Source organism: Mirounga angustirostris, unplaced genomic scaffold, assembly GCF_029215605.1.
Source record: "Mirounga angustirostris isolate CCGP_5_RB_7025 unplaced genomic scaffold, mMirAng1.0.hap1 SCAF_3, whole genome shotgun sequence".
NCBI lineage: Eukaryota > Metazoa > Chordata > Mammalia > Carnivora > Phocidae > Mirounga > Mirounga angustirostris.
Genome location: NW_026991711.1, coordinates 186,221,823 through 186,234,518, shown reverse-complemented (window position 1 = coordinate 186,234,518; position 12,696 = coordinate 186,221,823). Strand labels below are relative to the sequence as shown.

At 39.0% G+C, this 12,696-nt stretch overlaps 1 protein-coding gene across 17 annotated transcripts in view; it reads left to right on the top strand.

The window, feature by feature from the left end:
* The window catches only part of TRIP12 (thyroid hormone receptor interactor 12), a 141,892-nt gene that overhangs the window by 1,813 nt on the left and 127,383 nt on the right, over positions 1–12,696 (top strand). Inside the window, exon 1 of one of the 17 annotated variants that reach the window (XM_045867779.3) lies at positions 167–188. The exons of the other annotated variants lie outside the window; for them this stretch is intronic. The gene's annotated coding sequence lies outside the window, so the exon portion shown is untranslated. Of the gene's footprint in view, positions 1–166; positions 189–12,696 lie in introns of those variants that run through there. 17 annotated transcript variants of the gene reach the window in all.

Sequence of the window (12,696 nt, the reverse complement as noted above, 5' to 3'; positions counted from 1 at the left end):
TGCAGGTGGGGGGTGTGAAGACGGCAAGGGTTCCCCGGAAATGGGATGGGGGGCCCGGAAACCGGGAGAGAGGAGGCTCCAGGGCCGGGGACGGCCCGGAAATGGAAACTAGGGAGCAGCTCGAGTGACAACAGTTGTGGGAAGCGAGGGTCAGAGGAGGGAAGAGGCCGGAGTGACTTTAGACCGCAGTAAGGGGTTTCCTGCCAAGGGGGGAGGGTTGTGGGCGGGCGAGGCCGGAGACGGGGTCTGCGCTGGGCAGTTTCTTTAGCCGTGGGAAGTTGAGGCTGAGTGAGGATGACGAAGAGGCGGGCATGCAGGGGGGCTGGAAAAGAGGCCGAGAAACTTGGCTGAGAAGAGCAGAGCATGCTTCTTAATAGATCAGAATGGAAATCGGGGGTGGGGGTCCAGGACTTGGGAGGGAGGTGGACCAATTGTCACTCCAATCGTATTAGCATTCAAAGCGAATCAGGCGATTAATTTATTTATATGTGGATTACATAAAACCTATTACATCGTTTGTCCATTCAGTTCCCCCTCTTCTGCATCCTCCTCCATGGTGAGTGGGTTTCTAGTTCAGAAACAAGTTACAGGGGAGTTCAAATAACGAAGGTTGGAAAATCCCAAATCCTGTCCTTGGTGGCGCTTCCTTCCTCAGAGTAACAGGAGTCCTTAATTTGCTACAGGGAAGAAGATTAATAAAGATTTAAAAACCCATGCACATCGGGAGGAAATAACTTAACACATTTGAACTGCTGGGGGGACGGGAGGGAATTGGTTACCCTTGTGTGGTAAGGAGAGAACGGAAGGGGCTGCCCCTAAACCCTTAAGACAGGTTGGTTGGTTTTTGATAACGCCGTTTTACTTTGGGGACGTTTAGCTTGAGCATCGTGTCTGGCGGTGGGTAGAGTTTAATTGCTTCGTTAGTTAATTGAAGGAGGGACTGTGTCGGTGAGTAAACGTTCGTGTGTGAGGGGTGCGGGGGTACGTTTAATAGCGCAGTGAATGTGTTCTGAGTGGACGTCTAACTGCTCCCCTGCTGTCTCCTTTCCTGGTCGGCCTTCCCCGGATCTTGCCTGGGCTGCCAAATCACCCGATCCCCGGGCTTTACTCCGTTTTGTAGGCCCTTTAGTGCTGTGTTCAACTTTCTATTCCTTTCCAGTCTCTCTGTAGATATTTTTGGCATTTCATTTTTTAAAGACCCAGAAAGTTGAGGCTGAGGATCTTCTCTCTAAAAACAAAACAAAACAAAAAATATAGGGTAGAAAGTTGAAAGAGCTATTGAGTGGGGCAAAAAACCGACGCTTGGAACAAAGGTCCTAGTTACTGGGGAAAAAGGCAAGAGGCCTATATGTGAGGCCTGTGTGTGTGTCGCATTTACTCGGGGTGGAGGGGAGTGGGGGGGGCGGTTAAGGTTGAGGAATGGCATTATCAGGTTTAGAGACAATCAGTTGGCAGATGGTTTTATTGAGGTTTATTTTCATTATGCAAGGAGATCAATACTAAGTGTGAATTTTAAAGTAAACAAAATTTCTTTTGAAATAACCCTGCTCCCATTTTCAGGCCCAGAAATATTAATTTATTAGTGTGGCTTTTACATCATCTTTGTGAGATTGTTTGGGGAGTTTTTATTTCATTTACTTTACGCTTAAGAGAACATATTAACGTGGTTTGAGTTTGTGGGCTTTTTCCACATCTGCTTTTCTATGAATGTGCTGGTATCCATAAGGATTTAAGAATTGCCATGTAATTAATGTAGAATGCAATTAATGTTATTGTTTCTGTTCGATTCCCAGTTTTTAAGGAGTTTGAGTGGTTTTTAAGTCTGCTGAGCTGATGGTTACTGTTTAGTTTGTGTGAGTGAACAGGTTTGTTTTTTTTTTTAGTTTTTCATTTACTTTCTAAAAGTTTTAGAATACTTTTGGCAGTTAGAGTTCCAGAAGCTGCTAAGCTAAAATATTTTAAAAATTGAGGGGATGCTAAGCCAGTGTAAAATCAGTGTTTTCACCTAGCAAAGTAAATTTGAATATTTACCTTTCCATTCTAACTTTTAAGATTACTGGATTTATGTTATCTAGATAAGATTTTATGATCTTACTTAAGCACATCATCCCAGCAAAGAGACAAACAATGGCTTGGGAATTCACACACTGCCATTTAGTAGCTGTGTGACCTTGAACTATTCATTTACCCTATCTGGTCTCCAGTTACCTGTTTTTTTTTTTTTTTAAGATTTTTTATTCATTTGAGAGAGAGAGAGCCAGCGAGCATGACCAGGGTCAGAGGGAGAAACAGACTCCCGGCTGAGCAAGGAGCCCCATGTGTGGCTCCATCCCAGGACCTCAGGAACAAGACCTGAGCTGAAGACAGACGCTTAACTGACTGAGCCACCCAGGTGCCCCTGGTCTCCAGTAATTTTATCTGTAAAATAGGGATGGGTAATCACTGTTTTACCTCACTGGGTAATTTTGAGACCCAGTGGATATAATGGCTGTGAAAAACTACAGACTGCTAAATAAGTGTAATATATTATCATTAGTTTTAGAAAATTACAGTAGCTATTTTGAGGTCATTAAAAACAAGAGCTTCTCACCAGTGATGGTGATAGGGGGGTGACCTTGATGTAAGGTAGGTTGCAGATATGAAATTACAGCAACTTACATTTTGAAACTGCTGCTAAATTGGTAGTGGAACTTGGGCCCAATTTCTGTTATTTATTATTATTATTATTATTATTTGCATCAGCATGGTAGATACTTTTTCACCATACCTCCTACTGAATAAATTTGTTAATCATCCTTAGAGAAATTTCTTTACATTTTTATTATTGATAACCTGTATGTGTTCAGGTCTGTGGCTCTTAAGAAATTGCTTTCTAATGTCAGAGACTACAGTTAAGGGAAAATATTGCCAAATCTTGATCTGTTTTCTTTACAGGATTTAGGGTTTTGTTTTCTTTTTTTAGTTCTTTTAAGTGGGTGGGTGAGGATCTTTCTGAGCAAATAGGATACCAGTTCACCCTTTATCTTTCTGTTTGCTGAGGTAATTGAATGGACTCAAGTTGAAAAAGCAACCTGTTTGTTGCTTTTCCTCTTCATTCATGTTCTTGCTACTGCCACCCTGACACGCACTTTTCCTTTATTTAAACCATTTTAGGTTCACTTCAACTCAACCCTTCATATCACTTCCTCAAAAACTTCTACCCCATGAGCTTTTCCTTTTTATTTCTTGGTTATCTAAATAAGCTCCATTTGGGGATTATAGTGCTGAATTTGTTGACATGTGTTCCTTTTGTTTCCCTAACTGGATTATAGCCTTTCCGAAGTCAAGGATTATCTTGTATCACTGTTTTGCATGAAGGTGCACTCATATGCCTGATTGAAAATAATACCCATTTTCCTTCCCACTCCAAACCAGTAATGTTAGCCTAGTCTTGCTGACTGTGCAACCAGTCTTCCTGCTTGGGAAGTTTCTTAGCCTCGACCGATTCCTCAAGATGCTATTTGGTTTTGTGATCACAGCCTCTTCATGTCTTCCTGACTGCTGTACCATCGAGTGCTGGGAAAGGGTGGAAGAGTAAGAAGTTGATGGATATTACACCATAGATAGATAGAATCTATAGATTGTTATATAATCCTGGTGCTTGTAGTTCTTAACATGTAATGTTAACTTTACATTTGTGTGTTTTCTTTCAGTGCCTCTGTATAGTTCATACAGATTCTTGAAGGCCTAAACCCCTAGCAGTTATTCTCTATAATCGCTACCTGGTCTGCTAGGTTACTCTGACACACAGTGGGTGCTCACTGTTAAGAGTAAATAGGTAAATAGAGTGATGCTGAACCAGTCTCTTGATTTTTTTTAAGTAAAATTTAACTTGGTGAGTGTTCTGGATTTTTAACAATGCAGTTCTTTAAATCTAATACCCTGACTTACTGATTTTAGGTGATGGGCAAGAGAAATTGTTTCCTAGGCTGAGATAAGTCTGCTTCACAGTTCTTCTCTGAGGCCTTTCAGAGTTTGGTTGTGATTCTTCTAGTTTCATTAAACTGGGTTGGCCAGAAGAAAAAGGAACTTGTCCATTATTCAGACCTACCTGTTTTGACTTGAGTGTGCAGAAGCTATTAGTAATTTTGCAGCTCTGCTTGATTTAAAAAGTCATTTTAGTGGTCTAGAGTGAAAAAAACTGCTTGCCACTCTGTCCTTTTCATTAGAGAACAGCATTTATTGTTCAAGTGAACATCTGATTTGAAGGTAGAAGAATTGGGTAGTGGTCTTGACTGCCTTTTCTGTCTTTGTGACCTTGAGCAAATAGTTTAACCTTTGTGAGTTTCAAGTGCCTAATCTGGAGTGTGGTTATTGCCACCTAACCTAGATTTAATTGTCATTTGTATGCTAGACACTGTTGAGGAGGTTAGGCTACGAAGCTAAAGCTAGATTGGAACACAGGGCCCTTCCTCACTGGTTCATTGCCATTGCCTTATTTGTTAACACCCTTCTACCTAGAACATATTTCTGTTATATATGTAGACTAGAGAATTTGTGAAGATATGATAGTGTTCTTTAGTTGATTATGAATTCCTTCAAGTCCATCTTCCCCCTTTTTTTTATCCCTCTAGCACAGTGTCTGGCCTGTATTAAGGAATCTTTGAATCCTTATTAAAGGAACAAGGTTTGTGAGAATAAAATATTGCTGTAAGTGAAAATAATTTGTAACGGTTTAGCGTCTTATTTGTTTAGACAAACTTTTTTTTTAAGGTATTATTTATTTGACAGAGAGCGATACAGCGAGAGAGGGAACACAAGCAGGGGGAGTGGGAGAGAGGGAAGTAGGTTTCCCGCTGAGCAGGGAGCCGAATGAGGGGCTCGATCCCAGGACCCTGATCCCAGGACCCTGGGACCGTGACCGTGACCTGAGCCGAAGGCAGACGCTTAACGACTGAGCCACCCAGGCGCCCCTTGACAAACTTTTTGAATCATAGTTGATGCTAAAAAAGATTTTGGAAGTTTTCTTTTTAATCTATTGGATATGTGTTTTAGAGACTACAAGTTACTTTGTCATGTATTAAAGTGAGGACAAGCCATTTCATAGTCTTTAATAATCCCTTATTTACATATAATAGTTGGTCATTTAAATTCTACACTGAGGCCCTAAATATATTTTGATATGATGCATATGTATTTAAGTATGCAGTTGAGTTTTATACATCATTTTTGTTTAGTTTCTTTGTTTCTCTTTTAGAAAGGATATATTCTATAAATATGTAATTACCTATATGTGGATTTTGAAGGCTATTTATAAGCTGAAGTGTCTATCAGCAAGTCTTCAAGACTTGAAGTTACAGCATTTCAATGTGTATTTTAATCAACTTGTTGGCTGTCATAACCAATGAGTTCTGCCCTGACTTCAAAACTCCTACTCATTCCACCCGTGGGCAGCATTCTGAATAAATAGATGTACCTTGTGCTATATCTTCTTAAGGTCAGATTAACTCAATTTGAAGTCCTTATACTGGTAAACGTGTGATGCCCTGGAAACCCAGAATGGGTTTTTACAGATAGCCCGTCTGAAATTCACTGTTGAGTTGTAATTTAAGCTGCTTTGTGTCCTTAGAGAGTAGGTTCATGGAGATCATATGGAGGGCCTCTCCCTCCCCCCCCTTTTTTTTAATCTTCCTGAAAACCAAGTGCTTGTAGTAGCCTTGTAAATAGTAAATACATGAACATGCTGTAACTTCTGCTATGGCCCCGGTGTTTTGTAATCTTGTCTGTTTTGCACCCTTGGCTGCATGCAGTCAGATTGAGCTGCTTGTTCCTCTCTGAACACCCTCCAGGAACTTCAGCTTTCTTGATGGACTTTGACTGTTAAGTCTCCCTGGATCGACACCCTTCCCTCATCTTGGGTCTCTCGTAGCTACAGGTACACACTTCACTTTCTTCCAGTACCTCCTGTAAGAGTTTACTCCTTACTTCTCCCTTCCATAGCATTTTGTTAGTTTTTAGTTACTGCTTTCACCATCTCTCTTATTATAATTAGTCACTTCTTCTTAACTAGATCTTTGGCTTCTTGTGATAAAGCTCTCATTCTGCCATCACCATGGTGGCTGGCACAAGGCTCCTGACCTGCAATGTACATGGCAGTGATAGTTTGTTTTGGTGACACATTGAGGAATTATATTGTGAAATAATAGTAGCACCATTTGCCATAGTTTCTGTCAGCTTGCTTATTTTCATTTCTCAGGATTTGGTAGCTGTGTGTAGGATGCTAAAATATAAATTTTTCAGAATTAGGGCTCATGAAAATCCCCATTTTAAGGGATTGTTAAGGCACTAGACTATTTTACTAACTTTGTTACCTTAGGTTTAGCATTTGGGAATTATGTTTACTACCAGGTAAAAACGTGTTTATCAATACATATTTATCTAGTGCTTACTGCGTGCCAGGTCTCTGCTGGGAGGAATACAGAAGGTTCTTGTCCTGAGTTCCGTGGTTTCATTTAGTTGAAAATCACTTAACCTGGTTGAATTTACTTGATAACTATATATAGTATAGTGTTTAGCATAGAGAAGTATCCTGTAGATATTCTGGTTGTTTTTTTTTTTTTTAAGATTTTATTTATTTATTTGCCAGAGCGAGAGAGAGAGAACGCACAAGCAGGGAGAGCGGCAGGCAGAGGGAGAAGCAGGCTCCCCTCTGAGCGAGGATCCCTATGTGGGACTCGATCCCAGGACCCTGGGATCATGACCCGAGCCGAAGGCAGGCGCTTAACTGACTGAGCCACCCAGGTGTCCCTCCTGTAGATACTCTAAATGCAGGTTTTCTAAATGTAGAATATGAGAATCTAAATTAAGAAACTGATAAATTAGGGCACGAAATTTGGCTTTACTGAATAAATGGGTGAAAGTGCCTTCATTGTGAAAATACTTCCTCAGCAAGTAATGCATGTGCATTTCTGGTTCCAAACCCTCTTGAAAAATGCTGAGGAGGAATAGATTTATAAAATGGGATCTCTTATGTTGAAGAGATGTGGTACTTTATTGTAGATGAGTTCAAACTCTGACGACAGAACACAACATCGACCATTGTGCATATTGTTAAGTACAAAGTTGAGTTTTACAGAGTGGGTACTCAGAAGCTTGGAGGGAGATTCAGTCCTAGGTTGAAGTTGACTAGGTTGAGGAAGACTTTATGGAGAGATGAGGGACTTGAATTGGCCTCAGTTGTTTGGGTAGGTAGAGAAGAATGGGGAGCTTAAAAAGGTGAAGTTGAGGTGAGGATCTCATGGTCAGATAAACTGGCCCTTTGGAGTAGAGAGTTCACATTTATGAAATAGGAAGTCAGGCTGAGATGGTTGAGGTTCTTAAATGGGAGAAATTACAATTAGATTTAACAAATAGACATGTTGAGTTTGTTGTTGATCCCTGAATAGGCGGTGACATGAAAAAAGTGTACAGAAATATTTAATTTGTAAATGATCTACAGAGAAAAAGTGCTTTCAGATCTTATTTGGATCTTACCTTTCTATGAAATGGATTCCCTTTCTAGGACTGTACACTGTAGGGGTTATTTTAAGTTTTGGGGTGAAAAAAGCAGTGTGGAGGTAAAACTTTTTGCTTAATTTCCCTACTTAGTAGTTAGAGTACCTCTGTTCAGTAAGCAGGAGCTGTCTGATGACTCCTGTTACTCCTCTGTTCAGTCATAGAGTTCGTCCCTGTTAGTGGAAGGTGGCAGTCATTTTGTCTTAACACATTCATCTATTGTTTATATTCAGTTTTTTTTTAATTCAGAGTACTGTTTGAAAATTAATACATGATTTTTTGAGTTCCTCAGTAATGTCAGCCCTCTTTATAAGAGAAACTTCTGCTAAACATGTAATGCAGTAAAAAACACGATGTTTTAAGAAAAGCAAATGTGGCTTCAGTGTTTACATAATTTAAAAAAAAAATTTTATTATTTGAGAGAGTGTGAGTGAGAGCACGAGTGGGGTGGGGGGGGCAGAGGGAGAGGGAGAAGCAGACTCCCCATTGAGCAGGGAGCCTGACGTGGGACTCCATCCCAGCACTCTGGGATGGTGACCTGAGCCAAAGGCAGACACTTAACCAACTGAGCCACCCAGGCACCCCTACATACTTTAAAAAAAAAAAAAAAGATGTAGTTACTTCTTTTGAGAGAGAGCTCATGAGTGCAGAATCTTCAGCAGATTCTGGAGCCCCAAGAGTGGGGAGCTCAATGTGGGGCTTGATCCCACACCCCAAGATCATGACCTGAGCTGAAGTCAGATGCTTAACTGAATGAGCCACGCAGGCGTCCCAGTATTTATGTACTTTAAAAAAAGTGCAAGTTAATATTACCTGTTCTTTTGGGATCTTTCGTTTGTTTTTCCCAAGGCGGGGGACTGCGGGGGTAGAGGGAGAAGGAGAATCTCAAGCAGGCTCCATGCTCAGCAAGGAGCCTGATGTGGGGATCATGACCTGAGCCAAAATCAAGAGTTGGTCGCTTAACCAACTGAGTCACCCAGGCACCCCAATATTACCTGTTTAATCAAGTTAAATATCTTAGTAAAATATTTGCCTAGCACTTTGGTTGATGTCATAGTAGACTATTTGTTATCCCTGTTACTTTTATAAAAGTACACAAAACAGGATTTCAAAATTAGGAAATGAGGTTAGCTGGTGGCTAAAGAGAAACTAAAGATACAGAGAATAATACTTCAGGGGTCTGGTAGCAATAATATTTAGTTTTCTTACAGCAGCTTTTGTTCCTAGAGTATTCTTGTAGACTTTGCTGATTGCAGTTTGAATTCATTTTATTCTTGTGTGGAAATAGGAGAGATGTTAGCAGTTAGTGCAAGTTCATGACTTACACCTGTTAAAGCTGTATAGCACAATTTGGGGGGGGTTTGTGGACTTTGGAATAAAAACGTTTGTGAAGGCTGTGTATTTTACTAATACAAGAGACAAGAGTGTCTTTTAATTCAAGGCATTCGTGCAGCTTCCTAATTTTTCCTTTATTAAACACATTTCCTTATATCCACCTAGGGAAAGCGGCCTAGTCTCGAGGGAATTAGACTTGAAGTCTACCCCTCCATCCCAGACCCACAAGCATTTCTGCCTTTCTCCCAGTAGATGGCAACAATTAGGCTGATTTTTTAGAAGATTTCAGTAGTTTGTAGCTTTGTATGTAATCAGACTAGTTTCCTAATTATTTCTCAACTGTCATTAGGAACTTCAGTGTTAATTTACACATCTTGACCTCAAAATACTTTTGTCAGAAAACTAGACTGTTAATTGCAGAGTTTATTCTTTTTTTACTTTACTCTTCACCCAGTCTTTTGAAAAGTTTGCCCTTCCAGTTGCTGCTATGAGGTAAGACTTGGGGAATTTCAGCCTTTGGTGTGGCACTGTAAAATAATCCGCTTCTGCCTCTTTGAACCATCTAGTATTACTTTTCAGCTGCCTGTGTATTAGGCCATGCCATTTATTCTCCAGGTATCTTCTCATTATACAAACTAAGGATTCTGAAAGGAATTATGGAAGAGATAGTAAACCATCATTTGGGGATCTCCGTTGTGGCACTGGTGTTAAATGACACTCAGCTCCTAGTTCTTGATTCAGCTAAAGAATCGGTAAACTTCATGTTTGCTGGAATACCAGCGTTTTCTTTTCTGTCGGATGGACCTTCAGCTTAACTCCTGCGTTTACTTCCATTCAGCATGCGTTAATTCTTCCTTGTTACTAAAAAAGAAAAATAAGATGATTCATAATGCACAATTAACTTTTCAGGGTTTACCATATTTAGAGATACTTAGAACTTTTTACAGGATGCCTGCTGAGTTTATTTAAAATTTTAATGCGATAGTAAAGGATTTGGGAAGTTTCCATATTAATTAAGAGTTTTAAAGTTAGGAATGGCTTAATCTTTTAAGGAACATACAGTCAGAGACTTAGTAAAACAGTGGTTCTAAAAAAACATTCTGCAATTAGGTCTGTCTTACGGTCCAGTATTAGAGTCATGGTCCAGTGCAAGGAATTAGGCTGGTTTCAGCAACTGCTGCATTTATCTTTTAGAGGTGTTGCTTAAATTGCATTAGCAATACTCAGACCTAGAAAAATACTCACGTAAGATGTCTGCTCTCAGCGTAGGTAGTCTGAAGTTAGCGGTGGACATAGAATTTATATGAATAATAAGCAAATGGTATGTATTATTATAGATATTTTTGAATACTTATTTAAAGTCCTAAATCAAGATTTAGGATTAGGAAGACATGTAAGATGTGGTCCTTGGCCTTGAGTTTATAGTCTCATTAGGGAAGGAGATAAAGTTGGGAATAAAAGTAACTATAAAAACTCTTAAACTGAATTTTAAGACATTATTCAGATGTCTTATCAGGTGACTAGCTGTTAGGAACAGAGAATATGGTAAAAATATTACTCAAATATTTCCCAGAATAGTTATCTTCATCCATGTATACTTGATCACATTTAATTCCAAATTCAGTTCCTTGTTATCTTTCTGATGTGGTTTTCACTATAAATATGTATAATATAGTCTTTTTTGTATAATACAGTCTTAACAGTGATGTAGACCAGTCTAGTGGTGTGGGAGATGAATGGGATAAGAATAATAAGAAAAGGCTCTATGAATAATAGCAACAGCAACCAACCTCTATTGAATCCTTCCCTTGGCTTACTGGTACATAGGTTAGTCTCCACCAGAGGAGGGATGGGAAATGGGGAGGTAGGTGGGCTGGGGATGGATAGGTAAGGGGGTAAATAGAAGAGAGTTGGACATTCTGCACAAGAAGTGTAATGAGGGTGGATGAGAGTCTGCTTCAGAAGAGGGTAGAATTTTTCAGTGGCCAAGGAGAGTTAATTGTACTGAGTAAATACAGTCTACATGCTGTGTTTATTTTCTGTGTTTATTTAAGTGAGTTTTTTGCCCCATAACTTTACATAGGGAGAATGTACCATATATTCTTCCTGTGTTTTGAGTATCCCTGGGTTATTCATAAACCCAATTGGAATAACAGGAAATATATAAATATGGTATAATGGAAAATAAGATGAAAGTATGAGCCAATTAATATTAGTGCATACATTTACATGAACATTTTTTAAAGTTGGTGTTTTTATCGTGAAACTTTAGTCAGTTTTCATAAACAATTTTTCATGGCTATACACATTTACATATTTTGAAGGCAGTGCCCTCCCTATACAAAGCATATGGGCCTTGATGCAAGAAACTCTGATTTAAACAAGATCCTCCTTATGCTAGCTATGTGATCTTGGATAAGTCATTTAAACCCTCTGAGGCTTAGTTTTCTTTTGTATAAAATGGGTTGCTGTTAGGATCTTGCATAAGTACAGTGGTAGCTGCTGCTGTTTTTATTTATAATGATGAAGAAAAAAATGTATATTAATTTGGATGGTTTAGAGGAAGGCTTTTACACTGTCTTCCAGAACCGGGGTCAGCAAACTTTTTTTTATAAGGTGCCAGACAGCAAATATTTTTGTCTTTGTGGGTCATGTCTTCTCTGTTGTAATTACTCAGCTGTTGTGGGGCAAAAGCAGCCGTTGCCTTTGTTTAAATAAAACTTTATTTACAAAAGGAAGCAGTGGTCCAGATTTGGCCTGTGTGCCATAGTTTGCCAACCCCCTGCTGCCTTTACTTGGTTCACAGGATTTGGAAATGACATATGTCTTAAAAGGTAATGTAATAATGTGTAAGTGATAAAGGAATTTGGTGTAAGTGGCTAAGAGCAAAGACTGGAATTTAACTTAAACCCTGGCTCTGATACAATTAACTTTGTGACCTTAGGTCAGTCACTTTTTTTTGCTTCAGTTTTGCTGGGAATGATAGTAATACCTATTTTAGGTTTGTTGTGAGGATTAAATTGGTTACTATGTAAAACTTTGAAACAGTGGCTGGTAAAGGATAAGTGCTCCATGTGTTGTTATTGTTAATAACCATTCTTTTTGAGAGGAAGCTTTTCTTTCCTTTGTTGATAGACTATCTAAAAAGACAGGTTTGAGAAGATGGATTTCTCTGATAACATCTTGGAATTCCCTGAGTGTTAGAGTTGTAAGGTTGAAGGAGATCATTTGACAGTATGGACTCATCAGGAGAGTGAATTTGGGTTCTGGTTTCCTGGTTGTTTGATCTTGGGCAAGTTATTAAGGTATAAAGTATAGGAAAATCGTACTTTATAGGATTCTTTTGAGTTTTTAGTGGGAGAGAAGTGCTTAGCACAGTGCCTTGTTCCCAATGAGGTGATCAAATGATAGTTGCTAAATTACAGTTTTTTTGATTAGGGTATTGGCTCCTAGAAGGAGTTTAATAGCTTTTATTCTATATAAAAGAACCATATAATAGTTCTTTTTAAATGACTTATTTTCACAGTTGCTATAAATGTATGAAATTACAGTCAACAGTGTGTGAATTTGTTATTTTTCAGATGTCATAATTTAGGTGTTAGTAAATTTAATAGACAATTAAAACACTTTAATATATATTTTTTTAATTTTTGAAGACTTTTATTTATTTGTTGGAGAGAAAGCAAAAGTATTCCTGAAGGATGCTTAGCATACTTCACCATACCTTTTATTTGGGGAGAGCTAGGGCATACCTCTGGCAAAAATAAGAGTAATGGTGTAATTGTATGAATATAGGTTTAAACCACTGGCTTTTAAATTCTTTTGATC